Here is a 27052-nt window from a genome sequence, read left to right on the forward strand (position 1 = left end):
TTAAAATTAAGCAGTTCTATTTAAATGAAAAGGATCTGTGATAGGAAAGTGGTTACAGCAAAATGAGATGCACAACATATCTTCTTACTGTAATATTTCAATGTTGAGTACTCATCTCTGCAGAGGCAACTGAACAATTTAGCCGATATGACTTATGCACTAACTATGCAGCATCTTCAACAAGAATTTTTACAAAATGAGAAAGCACATGAGGAGGCCATTCAGCCTGTGATGCTTGGCCTGGTTCTTTGAAAAATCCAATTACGCCCATTCTCCTGCTCTTTTCCCATAGTCCAGCTAATTTTGTTTTTTATAAAGTAGGGATCTAATTCCCTTTTGAAATTGCGACTGAACATGCTTCCAACACTCTTGCAGGCAGTGCATTCCAGATCATAACGATTTTCTGTGTAATAAATACATTTCCTCTGCCAGCTTTATATATTTACCGGTGAAAGTGAGGACTTCAGAAGCTGGAGATCAAAGTTGAGAGTGCGGTGTTGGAAAAGCACAGCAGGTCAGGCAGCATCCAAGGAGCAGGAGAATCGATTTTTCAGGCATAAGCCCTTCATCAGGAATGAGGCTTATGGGCCGGGGGTGGGATTGGGGGAAAAGTAGTTGAGAATGCGATAAGTAGATGAAAGTGAGGGAGAAGGTGATAGGTCAGAGAGGAGGGTGGGAGGAATGGATGGCAAAGGTGATGGACAGATCAGGATGGCGGTGCCGAGTTGGAGGCTTGGAACTGGACTAATTTGGGGGGAGAGGGGAAATGAGAAAACTGGTGAAATCCACATTATTCTCACCTCTCCGCTCCACCTTCCTCTCCGACCTATCACCTTCACCCTCACTTTCATCTACCTATCGCATTCCCAGCTACCTTCCCCCCCAGCCCCACCCCACCCCCATTTATCTCTTAGCCCCCTTGCCCCACAAGCCTCATTCCTGATGAAAGGCTTTTGCCCGAAACATCGATTCTCCTGCTCCGCAGATGCTGCCTGACCTGAGCTGGTGTGTTTTTCCAGCACCATGCTCTGTTTACCAACTTTCCTCCTGACTCCGATCTGTTAAAACAGATAGACCTCAAGATAGGCCCATAAACCTTTTAGAAAGCTCCAATGAAATCTCTGTATATGCTCCAAAGAGAACAATTACAGCTTTTGCCAAATCCACAAACTGATAGTCTTCCTCCTTGATATCTTTCTGGTCAATCTGTCACCTCTCCAAAATCTTGATGATCTTCCTTAAGCATGGCACTCAGAGGTGGATACAGTACGCTACCCAATACCTACAAAGTCGGTTTGCAACACTTACTTCCTTGGTTTACTTTCACTCTCAGCCTCCAGCTGTAAAGCCAAGAAGGCCATGTGCCTTCTTTTAGTATTTCTGTCAACTTATACTGCGACCTTCAAAGATGAGAGTGACAAATCCTCTGGTCTCTCTCCGTTACCCTGCACCCTTTTGAAATGACATGATTTAGTTTTTAATGCCTATTATCATTCTCCTTTAAAATTGCACTTTGCCATTCTATCTTAATTTTACTGAATTTACATCAATTTTTCACACAGTTGTCAACAACTTGGAGCTTTCTCCCCAAAATACAGCATATCATAACACCAATTTGTTTGGAATGTTTTAGAAGCAATGTTTTGACACACTATCATTTGTGCAGACTTTAAAGAAGACCAAATAATTCTAATTTTTTTTGTGGATAAGAAGCATGCATAACTTAATTGCCCACCCACGTAATTTCCATCACATTCTACAAAATAAACCACATTCTCATTAGTTATGTGCTTTCTTCTAATTTGAAATTTTTTACATGATGACTAAGTTCAAAACTTTAAAGCGAGGATAAGCTATATGGAAGAATGAGACTGTGTAGCAAGCTTTGCACTGTGAAGCATATTTACTGAACAGTCATCTGATCTGAGAACCAGACCTACTCAGCTATTTCAAAGAGAAAATTCAGATCTTCCTGTGAAAGATCTTATTATGATCTTATGACAATAATCCATGATCACCTCTCAGGTCCCTCAGGGTCTTTTTTCCTGCTTATGGTTTTCTTGGTTAGAATCTGTATGTTACTCACAATCTCTTCTACAAATTGTATCAATTTCATGACCTGGATTCTTCAGATATACCTGAACAAAGCCACACAAAAACAGCCCCTTTGAGAGTTGTCATAAGCAGCACAGAAACTTGAAGAAGGAGTCTGGCCCATTTGGCTCTTTGAACCTGCTCCTCCACACAATATGATCATGGCTGATCCTCTATGTCAATGCAATGTTCTTGCTTTTTCTACATACAACAGATGCTTTAATTATGTGAACATTTATGAACCTCTTTCTTAAACATCCTGTGACCCAGTCTCCATCACCTTTTGTAGTAGAAAATTCCATAGACTGACCACCCCGAGTGAAAAGAGGTTTCCTCATCTCAGTCCTAAACGGCCTATTCTCTATCCTGAGCCTGTGACCCCAGTTGTTGACTCCCCAAACAGGTGAAATATCCTCCCTGCATCTAGCTGTTTAAGCCTGTTAAAAATTTATATTTCAATCAGATTCCCTCTCATTGGGGCGGCATGGTGGCTCAGTGGTTAGCACTGCTGCCTCACAGTGCTAGGGAACCGGGTTTGATTCCAGCCTCGGGCAACTGTCTGTGTGGAATTTGCACAATCTTCCCGTGTCTGCGCGGGTTTCCTCCCACAATCCAAAGATGTGCGGGTTAGGTGAATTCGTCATGCTAAGTTGCCCATAGTGTTAGGTGCATTAGTCAGGGATAAATATAGGGTAGGGGTCTGTGTGGGTTACTCTTCAGAGGGTCAGTGTGGACTTGTTGGGCCGAAGGGCCTGTTTCCATACTGGAGGGAATCTAATCACTTAAACCAATGCCTCCTCATACAACAGTCCTGCCATTTTTGGTGTCAGCCTAGTGAACCATTGTTGCACTCCCTCTATGGCCGTTCAATCTTCTCTTAGATAGGGAGACCAAAACTGCACACAATTCTCCAGGTGCGGTCACACCAAAGTCTCACAATCTCACCGTTCTTTCCTCCTCACAAACTGACTAAATTTCACCACGTGAAATACTAATCACTGTTCACATCAGATACTTCAGTTTGCATGGGAAGATCTACAGGATGAGATTTTTCTGTCCAGCATTTCTCTGTGAATTTGCCCATGGACCTACATACTGAAACCCTTCCAACTCCCAAGATCTCTTTGTTCCTCCCATTCTAGCCTCTTGTGCAACCCTTATATCCATTACTTCACCACTGGCAGCCACCTTAGCTGCTAAGCTGTGGGATTTTCTTCCCCCCCTCTGTCTATAAGACACAGGCACTACTTTAAGTAGCCTTTGATCATTTATCCAATGACACTGAGTCAAATTTCCTCATAATTGTCTGGTGAAAGGCTTTGGGACACTTTACTATGTTAAAAGACACTGTATAGTGCAAATTTTTGTTGTAAAATGAAGAATGTCAGTGCTTCGAATTGCAGCATTATCAAAAATGTCATATGTGTTTCCATTTTGACTCTGAGTACATTGTATGGTCCCTCTATGCAGCTCTACAATAAATTGTACACAGCTCTGAAATAAATTGCATGCATTTATTGGCCGAGGCTGGCTTTGGTTAAAGCTTCATTATTCATGTATACTGTAATTTGGTAAGACTCTCTATTGATTAAGAAAGGCTTGTCTACCAAACAATGCCACTTCAATCATTTGCTTGGAAAGCTCCCAGATTTCTGCCAATATTGAGTGACGGATTAAAAGATAGATAAAAAGTAGATATGCTGAAGCAAGATGTAGTGATTAATGAAGGGTATGAATACCAGTGAACTATGTATCACGAGTTTCAGAAAAGCCTTGATGAAGAGATTAGGAAGGGGAAAAAATTACATTACTATAGAGAATAAGAAAGCTTGCCTTCATTGGTTCTTATCTAAAAGCTTTAGAGTGCAAGTAACTTGAACAAATACATTAACATTGCAAGCTAGATTCAATCAATTTGAATGTGATCCAGAATTTATATTAAAATAAGCTGCACATTTGAAACATGAAATGTGAATGCATTTATGACTCACACTAAACCTATTAACATGCAGATTTCTGCTCGGTCTGTCTTACCGTAGAGGTTATAGTGTCCCCTAGGTTCATACTGGAGAAGAATCTTCTGAATGACAAAATCCTTTTAGTGCACTAAAAATTTAACAATCAACCAAACACACCTATAGATTAACTTGCTTGTCAAAATACAACCTTGTTATGAAACAATTTGAATCTTTAATTTAATCTGCCAATAACTACTAATTTATACTACTAAATCTTTTCAAAGTACAATTATCAAAGTGTTTTCCTGTACACTTTGTGATTAATTTACCGCTAACAGCCTGGGTAACTGACTGATTTTATTAGAAATTTGCCAAGACCAAGCAAAAATAAATGTCCCTGCAGCATAATTAAGGTTAAAGTAGAAAAGTGCATTAGTCACTCCATTAAATTGTCTTCAGTCCAGCACAAATTCTTCTTAGAGCTCTCACACAACGCACAAACGTTTTATCATGTTATTATGGTATATCGCCAATTCGTTCAGTAGAAATAATACATTTGACATAGTTCTCAAAGACAACCTGGCACAGGAACAGCTAATCCTTAAATTCTCAGAACTTCCCAAGAACCACATATGGCCTAACTCTACTTCTTAAATTAGGCACGAAAGTGTTATAGCAAGCAAACAGTCAATGATTAATATGCAAATAGATGAAACTGTTACTTTACTACAGAATTAAGAAAGCTTCTGAATGTGGTTCCTTCAAAGTCAGCTCTTTGCACAAATAAAAGGATTTATAAAGTGGAATAATGTCTGACAAAAAAGTATTTCGAAGTGTAATTATCAAGTTAAACTTTACATCTTCACAAACACTTATGATTTAAATGCTAAAACATAGCCTGCATTATTTTGACACTGAGATTCAGAGATATGTCATATTCAGCAACTAATCTGTGTCGGCAGTTTACATCAAATAACTTGGTACTATGTAGCTCCACTGTGTACTGTTTTGTTTAGTTAATGAATGTGTTCTCTTTCCCACCCAACATTTGGTCTGGAACATGCATGTATCTCTGTACAGAAATTCATTCGGAATCTCAGTTGTGGACACTATGCTAGTTTGATATAAATACCTTTCTGAATCAGTATAGGTGTGACATATACTATATTCTGTGCCCACACCAAACACATCTCAGTTCGCAATCACAGTTTATTTAAGATTTCGAACAAATGGTTGTCTTGTGCATCACTGTGAAATACAGGTCTATGGAGGTCAATTAAAATTAGGGCAAAAATCTCCACATACCTGACACAAAGGAAAATGTTGTGGTTGTTGGGGTTGATCATCTCAGTCTCAGGACATCACTGCAAAAATTCCTCAGGGTTGTATCAAAGACCTAACCAACTTCAGCTACTTCATCAATGACGCTCCCAGCCCCATTAACTACATAATAAGGGTAGATCTGGGGATGCTCACTAATGATTCCAGAATGGTCAGCAGCATTCATGACTCCTCAGGTAGTGAAGCAGTCTGCGTCAATATACAACAAGGCCTGGACAACATTCAAGTTTCAGCTGATAAGTGGGAAGTTATATTCACATCATCTCCCTTCTACTGAATCCTTCGCTATCATCATCTTGGAGATGATCAATAGCCTAATACTGTAGTTATAAGACTGGGTCAAAGGCTGAAAATTCTGTAGTGATTAGCTGAAGTCCTGGCTCCCAAAGCCTGTTCATCATCTACAAGGCACAGGTCAGTAGTTTAACAAAATCCTCTCCCCTTCCTTACATGAATGCAGCACCAACAACACTCAAGAAACTCAACACCTGCAAGCAGCCCACTTGATTCACACCACATCCACTCCCTCTACCATTGATGCTCTGTAGTAGTAAGTATTATCTACAAGATGGACTGTAGAAATTCACCAAAGATCCTCAGACAGCATCTTTCAAATCCACAACAACTTCCATTTGGAGGAACAAGGGCAGCAGATACCTGGGAACGCCACCACCTCAAGTTCCCCTCCAAGTCCTGGAATTCCCTCCCTAAGGATATTGTGAATCAGCCTACAGCATGTGGTCTGCAGCGGGTCAAGAAGGTACCATCTTCTCAAGGGCAATTAGAGACAGGCAATAAATGCTAGCTAGCCAGCGATGCCCACATTCCACAAATGATTTTTAAACAAAAAATGACCGCTCACAATGATAAAATTACATACCATCTTCAATATGCAATGCAGCAATTCATTAAAGCACCATTGGCAGCACCTTCCAAATCCCAACCTCCATCACCTAGTGGTAGGGCAGCACATGTATGGTAACACCACAACCTCCAAGTTTTCCTCCAAACCACACACACCATCTTGTTTTGGGGAAGTATCATTCACTATCACTGGATCAAAATCCTGGAGCTTCCTTCCTAAAAGCACTGCGGATGTAGCTACACTGCATAGAGAATAGTGGTTTAAGAAAGTGGCTGACCACGATCTTCCCAATGACAACTGCAGATGAAGAACATATGATGCACTAACCAGTGATGGTTACATTGCATTGCATTTAATGGTGGTAAAAGCACTTCAGGCAGTTATTTTTTTAAAACAAAATGTGAATTTGCCATATTTTGCATAAAATCACAATTCTTAGAATGATGATGTTCTAATGAATATCTTCATCTCCCACAGCTTATGGCGCTTTAGCAAGTTTTTGCAGAAAGATCAAAATGGTAAGTTTAATAGAATGAGCAACAGTATTTGTAGTGTTACTGTGCTAAGCTGACTGAAAATAGCTTTCATCAAATCATTCCTCCTGACGTCAGTCAGACTCATCCTTGTACTAAGAGCAAGCACCAACACTGTGGTTTTGAAAGAATCACCAGTGTACTTGCACACATTGGCTTCTGCGTGGGAGATCCGGTTTCAAAACAAAACATCCTACTTCATGACCAATAATGCACTGATAACTAGTTATGGGAAGTGACAGTATTGCACTTTTGAAAAGATTAGTAAGTGGTGAGCATTCCTATGCATTACAGTTGCAGAGTGATAAAAAAAATCGATTCACAGGGCATGAATCCTTTATACTAGAGTGGCACCTAGGGTTAGGTTCTGCACTGAATTTTACCATCTATATAATCTTGGAAATTTTTGGAGAAGAAACAATTCCCACTCACCAACTAAGGAGATTAAATCATAACATGACACTAAAATCATTGCAATGAACTTTACAAGAAAGCTATCGGACAGTGAAATTTCAGTACATAACACCAAGATTTCATAAGCCTGCACCATACAAGCTAAAGTGCTTAAAACCCATAGTGCTTTCTACAGAGTACATTAATCTACCTTTCAAAACCTCGGAATTTTTGTGCACAGCATGCACTCTCAATTTGCTTGTGTATGCACTTTTCTTCAAAATATTTGATTGAAAAAGATCAAAATAACACACCGAACACTGCTTTTCTCCAACAAATTAGGAATTTTTTAAAAAATCAGTTATCTTAGGGGCTGCAGGTTGCTCTCATTTTAGTTAATAACAAACAGCAATGGAGAACATCCAGTGTTGTATACAAAAAGTTGGCATTTATCACACAAACAAAAATCTATTCTTTTATGGGATCGGCACAAAGCATATTGCAGCAACCGGGTTTTTTAGAAGGTTGACCTGCTGTGCATACTCCATGATTCAATCCTAATGCATTCTTTGGTGGGTGGGCGAGTTTGTGTGAAATAAAGTCTCTGTTATAAATAAAAACAATCGGTGGTATAATTCAACTCATGTGGCACTTATTCATTGCTGCATCCACCAAGAAAAGAACTTTGACCCACCCCAGAATGAACAGCTTGTGTTGAAGTTAGAAATGACAGACTCGCACCTGCACTTGAGGAGTTGTGACTCAAGCCGCAGGAAAATTGTAACTCTTGTTGGAAAGAGGAATACGTTACCGAAGCCGTTCATCTTGCACTCATCAGGACAAATGCAAGGCTGCCAAATTTCCAACAGTCACAACAATTTGCACCGTAGGAGAAAATGTAATTACTGATTGGTTGACAAATCAACACTGATTGGCTGAGGTGTTGCCACAGAGAAATCCACAGGGAGCTATAAGATTGCCATTCAAAAATGGAACAAGACCTGACACATGAACTTTCATTTTTTGCAATGCTGGACATTTTATTTCTCTATTTTCTAAGATCTTGTAATAAAAGAAGCTGTACCAAGGTACCTTTGTACCTAAGATGGCGTTGTAAGTGGTGATTATAAACTTTACACTGTACTTATTTGAGTATATGTGACAATAAAACTAATTCTAATTCCGTTTTGCTTAAAAGACTGAGTTATATCATGAGCTTGACTGATGTTATTAAATTGAACATTGGCAGAGTTGTAAGTGCTGCAGTAATATCAATGCAATATAAAAGTGAACAAAATCAACAAAGTAAAAAAAAATGCATAAAAACTCCAAGCACCATTCATGGAATAAAGCTGAAAAATATTCTGGACAGGTAAGAAATAAAAACAACAAGCCTCTTTCTGCAGATTTGAGCTCCGCGGTTTGACCTACACTTGTCAGTATCACTTTACCTCCACTTTAACCAAATCAAGCCCTGTTCATTGAGCAACTGCTGAGGAGGGACTGTGACTGCAGATGTGACACAGCTCAGTATTCCTGCTGCGGTTACTGAGAGCAGCACTATTCCCAGCAGATTTGCCATTCACAGTCCAGTTCCAGAGCTCTTCACACCACTATACTGCATAGTGTAAGTAGCTTCCACATCAGTCTAGAATACCATTTTCGCTCAGAGACGTATCCAGCAAGTCATAACCAGTTGCAGTTCAAAGTCTTGGCTCTGGACAGGCAGTTCTTAGTGGTACAATAATTGGTAATCAACTGGTTATTTTCCTCAAGCAGAACAAAGGCTGAAGGGACAGGGAACAAAGGAGAGTCTGACAAAAGTGAAGGTGTGCGTCCGGGGTCAAATCTGCTGTGTCAGACTAATATACAGACTAATGAGTATCAGAGTTTGGGCATTTTGCATTGCAATAGAACTGCACAATGTATGATTGCCATATAACCTACCCATCACTTAATAATAAGTATGTAATACTGTGTTGACACTATAAGATATTGAATCTGGAAAGAGGACAATGCAAAACACAAGAATATTAGCTAATATGAGGAGATACAAATGTCAGGAAAGGCTCAAAGAAATATGAACAATGAGCAGCCTTTAAGTCCACTCTGCCATTCAATATAATCATGCTGACTTGATTACTTCACATTTCTTTGAGGAGAAAGTGAGGTCTGCAGATGCTGGAGATCAGAGATGGAAATGTGTTGCTGGAAAAGAGCAGCAGGTCAGGCAGCATCTAGGGAACAGGAGAATCGACGTTTCGGGCAGAAGCGTTCCTGAAGAAGGGCTAATGCCCGAAACGTCAATTCTCCTGTTCCCTAGATGCTGCCTGACCTGCTGCGCTTTTCCAGCAACACATTTCCATCTACTTCACATTTCTGCCGACCCTAAATAACCTCTTATCCCCTTTGCTTTTCAAGGATCTATCTAACTCCACCTTAAAAAAAATTCAAGCATTCCATTACCTTCTGAGGAAGAATTGTCCAAAAGCTCATACCCTTCTGTGAGAAACATAATTCTGATCTCTGCCTTATTTGGGTGATCCCCGGTTCTGTATTCTCCCAAGAGAGAAAACATCCTTTTCACATGCACCCTGTCAAAACCCCTCAGAATCTTACATTTTTCGATGAAATCCCCCTTTACATTTCGAAACTCTAACAGATACAGACCTAGCCTGTCCAACCTTTCCTCAGAACAAAATCACCCATTCTAAATATTATCCCAGTAACATTCTCTAGGCTGCTTCCAAGGCTTCAACATCCTTCCCTAAATAAGTAAACTAATATTGTACACCATATTCCAGACGTGGTGTCACCAATGCCCTATATAATTACTGCATAACCGCCCTCATTTTGTATTCAATTCCCCTCATAATAAATTACAATCTTATACTAGCTTTCTGAATAACTTGCTGTAACTGAGTACTAAGCTTTTTCAATTCATGAATAGAACACCCACATCCTTCTGTATCTCAGCTCTGCAATCCCTCAGTTTTTAGATAACATGCTTGCGGTTTTTGATAATTCCTGCCAAAATATACAATTCCACATTTTCCCATGGTACTCCATTTGTCAGATCTTTACTGGCTCACTTGACTTTATAGCCTCCTTATGTCCTGTTTACACTTACTTTCCCAACTAATTTTCATGTCATTGGCAAATTTAGCAACCATCATTCCACCCCTTCATGCAAGTCATTGACAATATGAAAATTAGAGGTCCTGTTGGCCAACCATGATTACATTTCGCTAACCAGATAGAATCCATTTATGCCTACTCTCTATTTCCTGTTAGCTAGCCAACCTTATATTCATGCCAATACATCATACCTTGCACCATGAGCTTTCATTTTCTGTAATAACCTTTGATTTTGCACCTTAGAACACGCTTTCCTTAAATCTAAGTGCAGAAAATGTTATCGTTCCCCTGTATCCACATCATATGTTATTTCCTCAAAGAATTTCAGTAAATTGGTAAAACATTATTTCTCTTTCATAAAACCATGTTGGTGCTGTCTGATTACCTTGAATTCATCAAAGTGAACTGTCAGCCTCTTTCACAATAGCTTCAAATAATCCCTCTGTGACAGATGTTAAGCTAATTGGTCTAGAGTTTCCTTTCTGCCTCCCTTTTGAAGAAAGGAGTTAGATTCTAAACTAATGAATTAGAATGTATTCCCAAGAAGAATCATACTGGATTTCAAATGTTAACTCTGTCTCTCTCTCTCTCTCTCTCTCTCCACAGATGCTGCCAGACCTGCTGAGTTTCTCTAACACTTCCTGATTTTATTTCAGATTTTCTGCATCCAAAGTATTTTGCTTTTATCTCAGTTCAGTAGAATCTGCTCTCTAGTTGGCTTAAAAATGTGTTGTTCAAAGAAACTAATCTGAAAACTTCCTATAAATTGGGGATCTGATTTCTCCAGGCTATATAAGAGTTAACATTTTCCACAATTTTTGCTATATCTTTCTGACAAATTCCTATTTGTTGTTCCTTTATCTTCATCCTTGTTAGGAGATCAGTACACCAGCATTAATTAATAGTCATCCCTCCAGCTTTTCCTAGCTTTCTGCCCCTGAAATGTTCAATCACAATCTGTAACACCACACCATATCTTTTAAATGGATACCAGATCATGCGTTTTTATTTCAATTTCGGCTATGCTATGTTCTGCGTTCTTGAACCAACGCAGTCCATTTGGTGAAGGGAGACCCACAGTGTGTTAGGGAATGAGTTCTGGATATTGTCTGCTACAAGAGCATCGACAGCATCAGCCAAATGAAGTGAAGTGACTGAAATGGTCAGCTCTCATCTCAAAGAGTACTTCTCATCATTGCAGGCATGCAGCAGCGCTGGTTTTCAGGGAGTAGAGGGGTAGAATCCCTTTCAGTCACCTCATGTCAGTGCCACATCTAACACAGTCTTGCTGCAGTCCTTATATACTACATGCGACTGGTCATTCTGCTCAACCAGAATCTATTGTCCTTATCGTCCATGTAAAGAATTAGCTCTGATCACATTTAAACATCCTGCCTCCCAACCTATTCATCTGATTTTCTTCATTCACATGTGCAACATAAGCTTGAATTCTTTTCCCAAAGTCTGACCTTCTCTCTTGCTGACCCAAACCCTGTGGAAGTAAATTACTGCAGAGGCTAGAATCTGTATTGAAAACAATAAATGCAGAGGTCACATCGGGTCAGGCTGCATCCATGGACAGAGAGCAAGCTAATGTTTTGAGTCTAGATGATTTGATAAATTGTGGTACCTTATCAATTACGCTAAATGGTGGCTAATCATCATTCTGGATGCCTGTTTCATGCATGACGTACTGTGAATCATTCAACATCACAGTTTATCAGTCATTTGCATAGATTTAGTGGCTGTTACATTAAAATGCAAGAATAGGAAAGAATAAACTTTCCCCCAAAACACCGTAACTTCCTTTCCATGCTGCCGATGCATGCATAGGACTGGACACAGAACATTACACAGGTGATCTGACCTGTGTGGCAACTCTCCTGAGATCCCCCATCAGAGAGGGGGAATTCATGTTGGAAAACCCCTTAGGACCAGGTCTGGCACTTGGCATAATGCAAAATAAATCAAAAGAAAACATACTATTATCACAAAGAAAATCGGAGAAAAGATTTTATTCAGAAAAAAGGCTAAAACTGCATCGATTGCAGGAACCCCAGAAAATTTACCGCAAGAGACAGCAGTAGAAGATTGAATATAGGACAGACAAGTCTTCACTTAAAATTAATTTGCATCTGAAACAAGTATCTTGCTCCATCTGACAACTTCCCTTTCCCATCTCCCGCCATCTTCCCCCACCCAATAGTAGAAGCAATGAGGTCAAATGGGAAAACAAATGTGTGCATTTGTAAGCAGTATGTTATAGTATGTGGGGGGCTGGTTAGCTTAGTTGGGAGGATGAATGGCTTGATGCCAATAGTGTCGTCAATTCCTGTAATAGCTGAGGTTACCAGGAAAGTCCCACTTTCTCAACCTTGGCCCCAATCTGAGAGGTGGTGACCTTCAGGTTAAACATGGATGCCTCCCTCTGTCCTATGCTCCTCTGGAACTATAGTGACTTTAGAGCATAGAACACAAAACATAAAACACAGGCCCTTTGGCCCTCGATGTTGTGCCGACCTTTTATCCTACTCAAAGATCAGACTAACCTATATACTCTTCATTGTACTATCATCCATATGCCTATCCAAGAGTCACTTACATGTCCCTAATGTATCTGACTCTACTAAAACTGCTGGTAGTGCATTGCACGCACCCACCATAGTCTGTGTAAAGCACCAACCTCTGACATCTCCCCAACACTTTCCTCCAATCACCTTAAAAGCCCCTTTGTGATTCCATATCCACCCTGGGAAAAAGTCTCTGGCTATCCACTCTACCTATGCCTTTCATCATCTTGTACACTATCAAGTCGCCTCTCATCCTTCTTCGTTCCAATGAGAAAAGCTCTAGTTCCCTCAACCTTTCTTCTCAAGACATGCCCTCTAGTCCAGACAGCATCCTGGTAAATTTCCTCTGCACCCTCTCTAAAGTTTCCACATCCTTCCTATAATAAGGCAACCAGAACACAATATGCCAAACGTGGTCGAACCAGGGCTCCATAGAGCTGCAGCATAATCTCGCGGCGCTTAAACTCAATCTCCATGCTAATGAAAGCCAACACACATGGAAATATCCTTTTCAGAAAATGATAGTCAAAAGTCAGAATGCTAGTTGTAAACATGAACCTAATCATCATGGGATTAAACACAAATATTAGGTACAAAAATGGTTTGCCTTCACTTAGCTGGAGCCCTCAAAGGGTTAATTTTTGAAAGATGTTCTTGGCCACACTCAGTCTCTAGCCTGGCCCTCTTTGCTTTGAGATCTGCGGAGACGCTGCCACTATAGTTGCTGCTGCAGCAGCAGCAGTAGCTTCACGTGATGAAAACTGCTGAACTAAACCTGCGGCTTGTGCAATATGAATGGAGATGGAAGTAATTAATTGCTGTGCCATTTAGTTTGCATTCTTATTCCGCATTCTTCCATAAACACACAGCAAAGTGTCTTAGTTAGTAAAGTGTCATCACAGCACCAGCCGTCTCTTTAACTTAGATCCGCAATTCACTTCCACTCTTCAAAATACTTCTGTTCAGTTGTTTATTAAAATGTATTTGCATGTCCAATCAAACCTCATTATCTTGAGCTCCTGGGAATCTGCAGAAGTAATTCACTTTGTGATCATCTTTATCTAGGCTTCAGTGTTACTATTGATTATAACAAATTTATATATTAATATATGTTCACATATGTACACAGGAAGACAGACAGGCAAGTATTTTCAATGCCCAGGAGTGATTACATAGCCATAATCTCAATGAGAAATTCAAGCTGAACATAACCAGCTGAAGCCCAAGATGAGATCACAACCTTGAAATCATTAAAATTATCACAAAAAAAGCAATCAATGGAATAACCTCATCCTGTTTGTAGTACATTATTTTTATAAAGAACAGTGGTGGATGTCACTGAAATCATCAATGGCCAAAACACTCAATGCAGTTTGATGTGTGACGACATCTTCACTAAGGGATAGACGACTGCAACAAAATCACTGTAGTGTATACAGTGCTAAGAATCCCCCTCTCAGCCAAATACCAGAAAGCATATCAACATCTACACAGTAATCAACTCCACACCGTGCAATCAACGGGGTGCTGTTGCTGAAAGTGTTAAGATGTGAAATCCTTTCCAGAGTGACACATGGGTGAAGTGCAGACTCTGCATTAACTGAGGTGAAAGTGCAAACAATTTTAGCATTTGGGCCACATTCATTTGGTTTAACAGAAGGGCATAAGCCAGGCAAAGGCAGTTTAAGGTCAGCAGGACTGTCAGCTCCTCTTCAACTCTGCTGCTGCTGTCACGGGTTAGTATGACAAAACGTTACAGGCCTTAAGCACAAAGCCACGGAGTGATCCTACTGGCTGATTCACACAATGGTGGAACCCTTCATCCTACAATGTTGGAAAAAGAAAGCTGTGTAACTGAACACCAGCTTGCCCACTTAATTCCACGGTTACACTGTGCTACAGCTGGCGCAACATCCTGCTCTATTGAATAATATGCTTCCAATAAGAAAAATTCTTTGCTAGGAGACTTTATGAATCTAAAGTCGATCAAGTGCTTCACAAAATTTTCTTTAACTCACAGCATGCTGGTTTCTTTTAGAATCAGATGTGCATTGAGGCACAGTTAGAGACTTAAGGGAGGACAATGACTCCATAATAACATAGAATTAGCACATAACCATGCCATATCACCACCTGATTCCCCTACAAGGTTAGTTGTTTCTATCCCTGGTTAATTTTATTGAAAGACATATAAAAATAAAAACAGGAGTAGGCCATTCAGCCCTTTGAGCCAACTCCGCCATTCAACATGATCACGGTTGGGCATTCAACTCAGTTCAGGTATGCTCTTTCTGCTTTCTCCCCAGGCCCTTTGACCCCTTTAGCCCTAAGAACTATATCTAACACCTTCTTGAAAATGTTTTGGTCTCAACCCCTTTTCTGTAGCAGGGAATTCCACAGGCTCACCACTCTCTGGGTGAAGAAATGTCTCATTTCAGTATTAAATGGCCTAACCTGTATCCTTAGATTGTAATCGGTAGTCTGGAATTTGCCACACCCTCCCAAGAGATATCAGAAACATCCTTTCTGCATTTACACCGTCCAGTCTGTGACAATTTTACACGTTTCTCTGAGGTGCTCCCCTCCATATAGTCCTAACTGATCCAGTTTCTCTTCATAACACAGTCCTGCCATCCCAGAAATCAGTCTAGCAAATCTTTTATGCACTTCCTCTATAGCCTCAGCATCCTTCCTCAGATAAAGAAACCAAAACTGTGCACTACATTTCAGTTAAGATTTCACAAAGGCTCTGTTCATTTGCGGCAAGACACCCCTGCTTCTCTACTCTAATCTTCTTGTTATGAAGGCCAACATACTATATGTCTCCTTCACTGCTTACTGCACCTACATATTTACTTTCAGTGACTGATGTACAAGGACACCGAGTCTCATTGTACACCACATCACCCAACCCCCTCACTCCCAACCAACCCCCACGCCTTTCCCAATCTATCGCCAGTTAGATAACAATCTGTCTTCCTGTTTTTACTACCAAAGTGGATAACCTTACATTTAGCCACATTAGATTTTATCTGCCACGTATATGACCACTCTCAACTTGTCCAAATCTGCATCTTCCTTACAGATCTCCCTTTTCGGAGGCAAGATAATAAACTACTTCTCCCACAAACTACACATGAAATAACAACAAGAGAGAAATTTAACCATTAGCTTTCATGTCAAAACCTCAGATGATCAGACTGTTTCAGAGATGCACTGGGTCAGACCTTCCAGCAGATTAAAAAACATATTGCTGGAAAATCTGAGCAGGTCTGGCAGCATCTGTGGACAGAACTCAGAGTATGTTTCAGGTCCAGTGACCATTCTTCAGAACTGATGGTAGCTAGGAAAAAATGCATTTTTAATGCAGAAGATAAGGTGGGGGGAGGGGGTAAAGAGTAAACGGTAGCTGGAGCTGGCGCCCAAAGAGAGAAGAACAGTTGGACAGACAAAGGAGAGGACAGCAGTCAGCCTAAGACAATGAATGGCTGCAAACGGGGGCTATTGACCTCCAGGAGAAAGTGAAGATTGCAGATGCTGGTGAGTCAGAGTCGAAAAGTGTGGCGCTAGAAAAGCACAGCAGGTCAGACAGCATCTGAGGAGTAGGAAAGGTACCCTCTTTCTGCTTTCTCCCCATGCCCTTTGACCCCTTTGCCTTCCAGCAGATTTCTGGCTGTGTTTAAATTCAGTGAATGACACACAACAAGGAGAAACCAGAAATGAGAAAAGCACATTACTTCTCTGTCCACTAATGTTGCTTCACTTGGAAACCTCCTGATGGAGAAAACAGCAATCATCAACAATCAGTGCTCACTGTCCACAATAATTTTTTAAATTTTTGTCTGAGTCGTCTAGACCAAGAAGAATCAGGTGGCTAACATTTATTGAAGAAAACAAAAATTCCAGGAAATACACTTTGATGCCAAAACCCGACGGCTGCACTCTGCACTGCCATCTGGAGAGACAGTGCATCAAGGAAGGGATGCAGAAAATAACTCCAGAATTGGGAAGGTTAGGTGATGCATAGAAGCAGGAGGGAAAAGGGCACTAAATTGATGTAACGCAATTTTCATCCTGCAATTCACAAATTCAATTTTTAAATATCTAGATATTTTATGTCTGCCTTCTTTCAAATTTTGTGTGACTCAAATCCACTGCAGTATGCTCTCACTTTGGATATGACAATGTATGCACACTGTATTATAGTATACTTTCACTGAGGGGACGGAGGAAATTAAGAGTCCAGGAGGGAATAAGGCCATGGCAAAGATGCGGGGAAAAAGAAGTAGAAAAAAAGGGGAGGACAGCAGAGAATTGACGGAGGAGGGAGAGAGAGAGAGAGGAAGAGAGAAGAGGAAAGAAGGGACGGAGACTAAGGATGAAAAACAAAAGAGGAGAACGGAGGCCCTGCCAATATGCAAACTACCCTACACCTATATGGCACTTCAACCATGTTTTGGTCTGCATTATTGCAAAAGGACATTGTCAAAACTTTTCCAGCTCTTAAATAGTGTAGAAAATGTGAGAAATCTGACAAAATATGGCAAGCTTGGAAAAATCTGAATCTTGACGTTGAGGAGAAAAAGTTCCAATTTAAGCTTTCAGTGCGAGTTCTGAATCTCACTAATAGGCTAAAACCACCTTATTTCCATGTAATTGAATTTCATTAAGTACTCCCACCTCACTTGTATGCAGTTTGCAATTCTTAATACCTCTCCCAAGTCACAAGACGTTGACAATTCTGACTGGCAATGGGCTTCTCTGCAGCTCTGTTTCAATATTCCTTCACCAATGTGAGCTTCAATGTTCCATGGATATGGTCCTCCTCCACCCTCCACCCACAACCAGCCTGCCTCATTATTATGGCTGATCTCAGACCCACTTGGATCCCACTTCAGCTCTTCGGGATTTCACTCTGAAGCTCAGGGATACCTATGACTTGTGTGTTCTTGCCAGGTCACTTAAGTATACATACTGCACACAATGCATCTTATGGCTCTCAGATTCATTTCTTAGCACTCTCTGTTTACCTGGAGGCTGAGGAATACATCACCTTTTAGAGGAAGGGTTAGTAGTTGTGGAGGGTGAGAGACGTTGAGTCGAGATGCTGCATGCATTAAAGAGATTAGAACATTGGTGAGGTTTGTTTGTAATGTCAAAGTTAGAGTGTGTGTACAATAGTAAAGAGATGATGGCACTTCCCTTTGCACAGCAGATAACTCAACTGACCTTCACTGTTATGCATTCCATCTGACACTAGAGAAAGCATTAATCCAGACTGCGAACTGTGCCCAGGACTGCCTCTGTTTAGTGCTGTGTCCTCCTCTGGTAGTACACCGAATAAAGAATGGTTCTCCTCTGGACCACCCAGTCCACCAGGTCTCGATCTGGAAAGCAGGGAGCTTGCTTCTTTTCCTGAAACATTTTGGTTTCCTCAGAGGACAGTATGCATGGTAGTTCCTGATTTGTAGGATCTGATGTGGGGTACAGCCAGGAGCTTTCAATACGGCTGCAGAGGCTTGCACGCTGGAAAATCCCAGCAGTGGCCAAAATGTCACCATTCCTACTGCATAATTACACAGGGATGAGGCCAAAAAGACTGGCTGCATAATTAATGAAATGATGAGCAGGAGCTAGTATGAGAAAAGTTGCTGTGAACCATGACAGCACTTATCCCTTGAAAGTCTCTGAAAATAGCCTAAAAACGGAAGAATCCAGTCCAACATTTGACAATGCAACTTGTAACATAGAATATTTCGATATTCATTGTAAATAAGTGTAGCAAGACACTCACACAGTCATAGTTTACTTTGTTGCAGGATTTTAATTCAAACAATTTAGCCACTACCTGAACCTTGAGAAACGTAGCATATGTATTTTCTGCACACACGCATACACCTTGTGGAATACACCCAGCTTACAAGATTCACTTTCTCCGACAGATTCCTAACATATGCCCCAATAATCCCAGCAGTGAGACTTCCCTCAAACCATTTACTTTCAAACCAGATGTGAAAGATGTAAACGAATTCAGTATGAAGAAATCAGAGCTTTCTACCTTGATCTCAATACAGTGTTGTTCATCAATAATTCAGGTACCCTGTGAGAAAAGGGATGACAGGTCTCTCTTCCGAACACATTTGAGAGCGTGGTCAAACAGGACTTATGGAAAGGGGAAGTAATGTTAGCTATTTTCATATCATGGGAGTCGACAAACAGCAGAGAGCGTGATTTTAAAAAGAAACCTTCCTGGCTTCCTTTTCCTTTATAAAAACCACTGAATATCAAGGAAGTAATAAAGGAATGAGCAAAGTCTGCTCAATAACCTCCAGTTTCGCCTATGTTCTTGCAACCAAGACATATCGTCTACTCAATTGCTTATTTGTGTTGCAAAAGAATCCCATTACCTCTCACAGCTGATAAAATATTAATAAAAAGAGGAATATTGCACTTTCCCAATCTGGCTGTCTTTGAATGGTAATACACAGGATTGGTGAATGATCTGAGGGTCAGATAATAGCTTTTGAAGGATGGGAGGGGTCGAAAGCTGAACATCTCATTGACTAAGTGTGGTCTGATCGAAAGCCACATGCTCACAAACAGGTCGGAATCATTTGTCCTGTTTCCTAAGTTGGGCTTTTTAACTGAGATGATTTAACCCCGCACCTCCACCTAAAATCTCTGCTTGCAGTCAACATTAGATGCCTGGTCATAATAAATAATATTATAAATGCAAGTCCTGAAAATGATACTCATGCCGTGGTTAAGTTTTTTTTTTAAATTACCCTTTAATTTCACCTTTTGTTTTGTATTCACTTGTGGGACACGGATGTCACTGGCATTTATTGCCAATCCCTATTTGTTCTTGAGAAAGCAGTGGTGAGCTGCCTTCTTGGACCACTGCAGTCCATGTGCTGTAGGTAATATTATTGTTATCTTTAAAGAGGTAGTTGTGCAAGGTTTATATATTCATGCCTAAATATATCTGTGCACACACAAGTGAATGGTCCCTTAATGCGACGGTCTGTACAGAGGATTTTAGATACCTTCTGAGAGAATTTTCCATTTGTCCCACATTTGAAAGTCACTCCAATGTTAGGTCACATTCGTTAGATTACCCATTCAAACTATATTACCTGTCATTGCAAAGTACTGAACAATTGACATATTTTCCATCTTTCAATATCACAGTGTTTGGAACATGCAATGACATAATAGCAAAAACAAAGCGCATCCTCATAAACATCCATGTACAAAAGTCAAAACCATATTTAAAAGTTCTAGTATGGAGAGAATGGATAAAGCCAACAGTACACCCTAAGAGTTTAGATACCTCCCATCAGACCTTCAACAACTCATGACTAATGACAGTCTTGGAACTCCATTGAATTACTGTCTTGTGGTAGCTTATTATGTATTTTTCTCATTGGCCTTTCTCAAACATAAAGATTGCAGTCTTATTAACTATTTTGTAAGCAACAGGGTGCATTGCCATTGTTTGTTATTGAACTTAGCCATGTTGCCATTTGGATACTTTAACTGGGGGCCATTGATGTGGTAAAATTGGATGCAGTCAGTCTGCCCTCATACAGGTGCTAAAGACTGGCCTATACTCCTCACCAGCTACAAATGATATGCAAGTAAGGTAAAGAAAACCTTTAAAAGATAACTTAATTCCTCACCCATTGGCTTCAAAATCGTCACTTTAACTGCTTTGAAATAAATTCCTTTGTTGGAAGTACAAAAAGGGTAAATCTTTACTGTCAACCCTGATCTAACTTGCTTATGTAAAGGCTTTGTGAAGTTCAGCAGATAGCAGATGGCGGATTTCAAACCAGATTCTCCACTAACTTGAATGCCATCAGTCATCTCAAAGTTATACATTGACATCACGGTACAGAATGTGCTGATAATACTCTACAGTATCTGAACGATTACGAGAACACAGAAATGGCTACCACCATATTATTAAATTGAAGAGGGTTCAGAAAAGATTTACAAGGATGTTGCTGGGAATAGAGGATTTGAGTTATAAGGAGAGGCTGAATAGTTTGGAGCTTTATTCACTGAAGTGTAGGAGGTTGAGGTTTATAAAGTCATGAGGGGCATAGATAAAGTGAATAGCAAAGATCTTTTCCCTCAGATAGGAAAGTTCAAAACTAGAGGGCATATTTTTAAGGTGCGAGGAGAAAGATTTAAAATGGACATGAAGGGCACAAAGGGTTCATTTATATGTGGAACAAACTGTCAGAGGAAGTGGTAGATGCAGGCACTGATACAATACTTAAAAGAAATTTGGACAGGTATGTGAATCAGAAAGGTTTAGACAGAATTGGGCTAAATGCAGGCAAGTGGGACTAGTTTAATTTGGGAAGATTGGTCAGCATGGACTGGTTGGACCGATGGGTCTGTTTCCGTGCTGTATGGCTCTAAAACTCTATGTCAGTAATAAAGGAACTCCGAGGGCGGAAAAGCCAAGCTAATACAAACCAGTTTTTGATAATCCTCATACTGACTCAAATTTTTAAATCACATCTTTTTCCTCCATTTGTATCAACTTTCTAGTACAACAGCTGCGTTAAAACAAAATGAAAGATACTCAGAAGATACACAGATTCATAATGAGGTGTCAAGTAATCATCCCTCTCTACAGCAGCAGCAATATGTAGTTTCCCACTGCAGCGAGTGTGGGCTACAAAAGCGCAAATTATTAGCTTAAATATTAGTGGAACCAAGGCCAGTTATAAGATCAGTGCACAAACTCTTATTCCAGACTGAGCCTAATAAGATATCTGAAAGACAACAGCAACTGACTTGTCTATACTTTGTTCTGGAGTGTAGTTTGAGCAGTTGTCCATTAATATTACGTCATTACTCTTAATAAGATGAACTCAAGTGAAAATAGCAAACTCTCAAACTTTGCATTTCTTGTTATTAAATTGATTGACAACAAACACCACAAATGTGTCACTGCACACAGAAACACAAAGGGAGAGAACTGGGTCAAACAGCAACATACTGAGAATATGGCAGACCTTATAGATGATGTTACATCTGTCCTGTATATCAACAGTGTACTTGTACTGGACCATGTAAGACATCTATCAATAGAAGTGGTTCCAGCAGAGATATCCCATCTGTCTCACTCTGAGTAAAAGACTTGTTTTATTTTCTCTGTGGTGAACATAACCATACTGTATGCATAAATCAGTTTGTCCAGAAGACAGAGCTCATACCTTAACCAATGCAATCAATGTTAATAAACTTAATGCTAGCTAACAGAACAGAGAATTCCATAGAGTGACTGATGAAATCTCATTAAGCCACTTCAAAGGAAAATGAGAAACCTATTCAAGAACCTACAAAAGCAAGGTACTGTGCTTACCATTAAAACATTGTGGGGAACAACAGTGGCTTGGAAGTCATTTTAGATGGTGGAAGCTTACCCTTGCCTACAAGTAACTTTCCTCCTAACAGGTTTGCTGTGGTTAATGTGTGGGTTTCAGGGTTCAAACAGGAGCATGCATGGCACTAAACAAACAACAAAGGTAATGTGATCTTCACTGTAGCATCAAAAAGCCATAGCAATGACCACATGGTTTACAAACTGGAATTAAAAAAAACATTTTAATTCTGTAGTGGTATTCAATATCTGATTAAGTCATTGCCGTCTCATCCGTGATCTTGACAAAAGCCATCCATGATCTGCCACAACCATCAAAAATAGTTGAGGACAAATGTCCAAATGAACCTAAAATCAATTAGCCATCAAATTTTGACCCTTAATTGCAGACCATTGGTGGCATTTTAATTGCAGCCGTCATGGGCAGGTGCGACTGAAGATATTGACAGTAAGCTTTGTACAATAAACTTTATTGGCAACTTGTGTCTGATTGCAGTACTGAAGCTGAATAAAAAGAAATCAGGAAGGTTGTGTGCAGCGAGCAGATCATTATTATTGCAAATTTATACAGTTCCTCTGGATTTGCACCCCTGCCCCCATCTCCATCTTAAACTGATGACATGGCAGTGTGACCTTATTGAGAATATTTAATTTTTAACAATTAAAACATTCAGATCTTGCTAGCTGCAATGAATCAGCTTAATTTTCTGGGGTTTTTTTGGCACATCTTTTCTGTCAGATTAATGGTCAGTAGCCACCACCAACAGCATAAAAAGGTATGCAACTTGGAGTCAAAATTTGGAAGATGTCTTTTCAGAACAACCCTCCCCTACTGCCCCCGCCCAACCAGTCCAGCATCAGTTTTTTTCCAATTTTCTATGAATACAATTTGAAAGGTTTGTACAATGTCTGTTCTGAAACCATCTGATGATACAGAATTGCAGCTGAGTAAATACCTGAAAGAAAAGCCTTTCTAACAGGAAATAACTTTTGGGACAATTAAAACCACTACACCTCCTAGTGGCCAATGCTATTAATGCCCTCAGACTGAAACATCCAACAAAAAATTTGGCTTTTCACCAAAGGTACAATAATCCTTATTCAGCTACTTCCCTGAAAATGCCCCAAGAAACAGCTGCTGAGGACAGTCCCTCCTTAATCACATTTTGGCTTCCAATGCAAATTGTTCCAAAAGGGTGAGCAATTTTGTTTTAGTTCTTTGCGGATTTGGAATCTTTCCGGTTTCAGCAGCTCAGGCATTCAGAGAAGGTCCTTCTTTTAAAACATTACCTCATGAACAAAAAGAAAATCTGCATTCTACACCCAAGTGTTATCTCAGTGCAGCATGTCTGAATAATGAGCGATTTGGTGACACAATACAGGGAGCATTTATAAATGTATCATTTCCCCAAACAGAGGATTCTGGGGCACTCTATTGATCGAATCATTTACATGGTGAGGGCCCATGGATGATTTGATCCACATATAAGAGATACTGAATAATTGTTCCATAAATGAATGAAAATGTACAGACTAGACTCAGCATCAAAAACAACATATAAACAACTCATCCAAGTATTGTCCTTTGATGGGAGCAGACCACCCCAACCAGAATTTCTTTCTCAATACTGGAATCGGAGGAAAGGTTTAGGTTGGGTTTACAAAGTACTCCATTCAAAGTGCAGCTAAGGCCTCTTCATACTCCAATGTTTAAGGATAATTAGGTTGAATCACTCACATCAGTTATATCTCCGAATTTTAGCTGATGAAAAGGGACTTGCAGAAAGACAAAACACTTTTCATCTCACACTTGGAAGGACAACTTACAAGAATACCAATACAGCAGAAATACAACAACTATATGAGAGGAGAGCATTGAATGGTTGACAAGTACACTCTGCTGGTAGAGGAGTTATCATGCGGAATTCAGCAGTGAGTGATGATTGACAGTTAACTGCCAGGCTTTGTTTAGATTTTAAACCAGCAATAGCTCTGCAGAGCATAAAGAGAACATTGAAATTGGAAGGGCTGAAGTCATGGAGATACCATTTATCGAATGTTTCTAAGTCTGTACCACATTGCTTGCTCTTTCTAATACTTGGAAAACATTTTAAAATAATTATTTTAAAAATACTGCATCACTTTGACAGATTCTTCAGTTAATAAGACCGTGTCCAATGCAGTTCATAGGAAACCACCCTTCAATGCAGGGGAAAAGAAAAATCCCCATTTTACATTCTAAGCCAAGTAGCAATCAACAAAAACAAGGGCAGTCTGAGAAATGTTTGGAACCAAGCTATTAGACAGATGATGTATTGCACCAGCTGCATGACACATTTTATTTATTCTTCTTCCACAACTGAACACAGTTGCACAATCCACTGAGCAAAAAGGACGTAATTTTATTTTACTGCTTGTAACTGCACGTAGGTCCAAACATTCCTGATCACAGCTGCCAGCCAGGCATTCTGCTTAGTGTAGAGTCCCATTCGAAAATGTTTGGTCAAGTCAAGGAAGATTCACACATGGTGCACAATTGCTACATGGACTAAGGCCATCATGGAGACAGGTTGCACATTGCATCAACAGCATTGAAAAAGAAATCAGCTGAAGGCACCAGACTCTCGAACATGGAATGTGTAAGTGAGTTTACTTAACCATATCAAGAGTGTCTCATGTTTCTTGGTCCACACGATACAACGATATATTGATTTATATAAATATACGTTGCTACTGTTGATATAATTCGTGCATTTGTTTTAAATATATCACCTGACTTTTAAAAAAATGCTTATCCGACATAATTGCAGTATTTAGAATACTATCAGGTTGATAATGATCCGTCAGAAGCCACATATGCTGTGAGCTCAGCCTGCGACTGTGGAATCTTCCACTCACTTGGTACATTTCTACTGTATGTACCTGGATTGGACAGCAAAGGGAGGAAGGAATTGCATGAAAGGGAGCACAGAGGATGGTAGAATAGAGCTAAATACTTACATGTGCAAAAGACCAAATGAACAGATCAGGGAAAGGTACAAAGAAATGTCAAAGAACAAGTTAATATCGGTTGATGAGCCAACAAAGAGTGACTAAAAACTGTCAATCTAGAAGAGTACCGTAATGATTTCACAGAAAAAGTTATTGATATGATAGTTGAAAATATGTGGGGCTTAAGTTCATTATATATTCTATCACATGTATTCTGAATCACAAAATAAATGCTTAGGGTTAAATCTGTTTGTGGTGAACAACGTATTCTAATGCAGCCACAATAAACAATGAGTACACTAAAGTTTGACTTGCATATGTTCTGGTCAGTGAACCATTTTAAACATAAGAAAAAGACTTTGTGTTTTGCACCATCTTAATTTTTGATATGTCTCAACAGATTAGCAACCTCTATGAAGAAATCCCACAGCATTTAATTCGAACAAGAGATCTGAGTAATGACCTTGTCAAGTGGCCTCAACTGAAACCAATTTCAGTTCCCACGATTTTAAACCAGAAGAAGTTTTAATAAACGATAAAAATTTACATTATTTAGTGAATCACTAAGTAGAAATAGAATTTGTTCTGTGTTTAATTCCATCAAGTCAACATGACACCAAGAGAAACAGGGTGGGAAGGATACTCTAAACATTCATTATCTTTAGTTTAAATTTGCTGTTGGGAAGCGGTACTGTACAGTTATTGAAACAGTACTTTCAATTAATATTTGTTAAAATGAGGCATAAATTACCCTTTTTTGCAGCTGTCTCAGAATAACATATCTCAAAGCCGATGTCAAAAATTAGAGGGTAAAAAATAATTATCATAAGCTGCAGGCTGCAGTATTAATTTCACCTCCGTGTTTAAAATCAAAGCTTGTTATATACAAGTAATAGTGAAGTTTAATAAACTGGTTCACTGATAATTAAAGCACCTTGTATAATTTATCTCGTTGATCCCAGACCGCCTTCCTCTTTGAAAACCAATTGACACTGACACCTTGAATAAAGCTGCCAAATATCTGCACCAAGGTTCGAATATAAGTGAATTTGCCTTCATCAATGGACAGAACACATGCTGCTTTGTGGAAACCTAAAAATGCAGGACAACAACAATATGTGTCTTTCAGTCAGAGCCAGTACTGAAGTTGCTGCTCCAAATCAAAACATAATCGTTCACTTACAAGCAGATGTCCTTCACATGGTAAGCAGTGGTTTATACCTTATCATAGGATCTCACTGCTGTGAAACATAATTCCATCCACTTTACAAAAGTAAAAGTAGCTCCGATAACTACAATAATTTATCACATAGTTTAGCAAAAATGACTCCTTATCACTGTAATTCTAAGGCTCTTATGAATACTGTTATGATCCCAGCTGATGGTATTACAAGACAAGTGCGATTCTACACTGAAATCTGCTTGACAGATAATATTTTTTGGTTTTATCAAGGTGGTCTTTCACTGAAACACGCGTATAATCTTGCAGATTGATGTTCAACAATAAAATAGAAACTCATTACACAAAAGAAATGAGAATAAAATAGAAGAAACCAAACCATTTATATGTGACACAAAAAATAAAGATTTCAAAACAGAAGGAAAACTATTATTCCATTAATCCCAAAAACACTCCTTTATGGTACACTCACACCAGACAGAATGCACTTCCTTATCCCATACAGAATTTGACTTTGCTGTGATTTCAGCTTTTGGTCATGAGAACCTGATAGTTTCTTCCTGTAGCCTTCTGAGCTTAAAACTTC

General features: G+C 39.6%; 1 protein-coding gene and 1 long non-coding RNA gene across 9 annotated transcripts in view; one reads left to right on the forward strand and one right to left on the reverse strand.

Moving 5' to 3' along the window:
* Positions 1-27052, reverse strand: part of wwox (WW domain containing oxidoreductase) — a 948132-nt gene that overhangs the window by 490871 nt on the left and 430209 nt on the right. The gene's annotated exons all lie outside the window — the stretch shown is intronic.
* Positions 24779-27052, forward strand: part of LOC122558229 (uncharacterized) — a 57925-nt gene continuing 55651 nt past the window's right edge. The window contains exons 1-2 of one of the 2 annotated variants that reach the window (XR_015759855.1): positions 24779-24934; positions 26249-26489. This is a non-coding gene — a long non-coding RNA (uncharacterized LOC122558229). The remainder of the gene's footprint in view (positions 24935-26248; positions 26490-27052) is intronic. The other variant, XR_015759854.1, reaches the window with a different exon arrangement.

This window comes from Chiloscyllium plagiosum, unplaced genomic scaffold, assembly GCF_037043375.1.
Source record: "Chiloscyllium plagiosum isolate Xiang-an unplaced genomic scaffold, Cpla_swu_hap1 HiC_scaffold_17, whole genome shotgun sequence".
Taxonomy (NCBI): Eukaryota; Metazoa; Chordata; class Chondrichthyes; order Orectolobiformes; family Hemiscylliidae; genus Chiloscyllium; species Chiloscyllium plagiosum.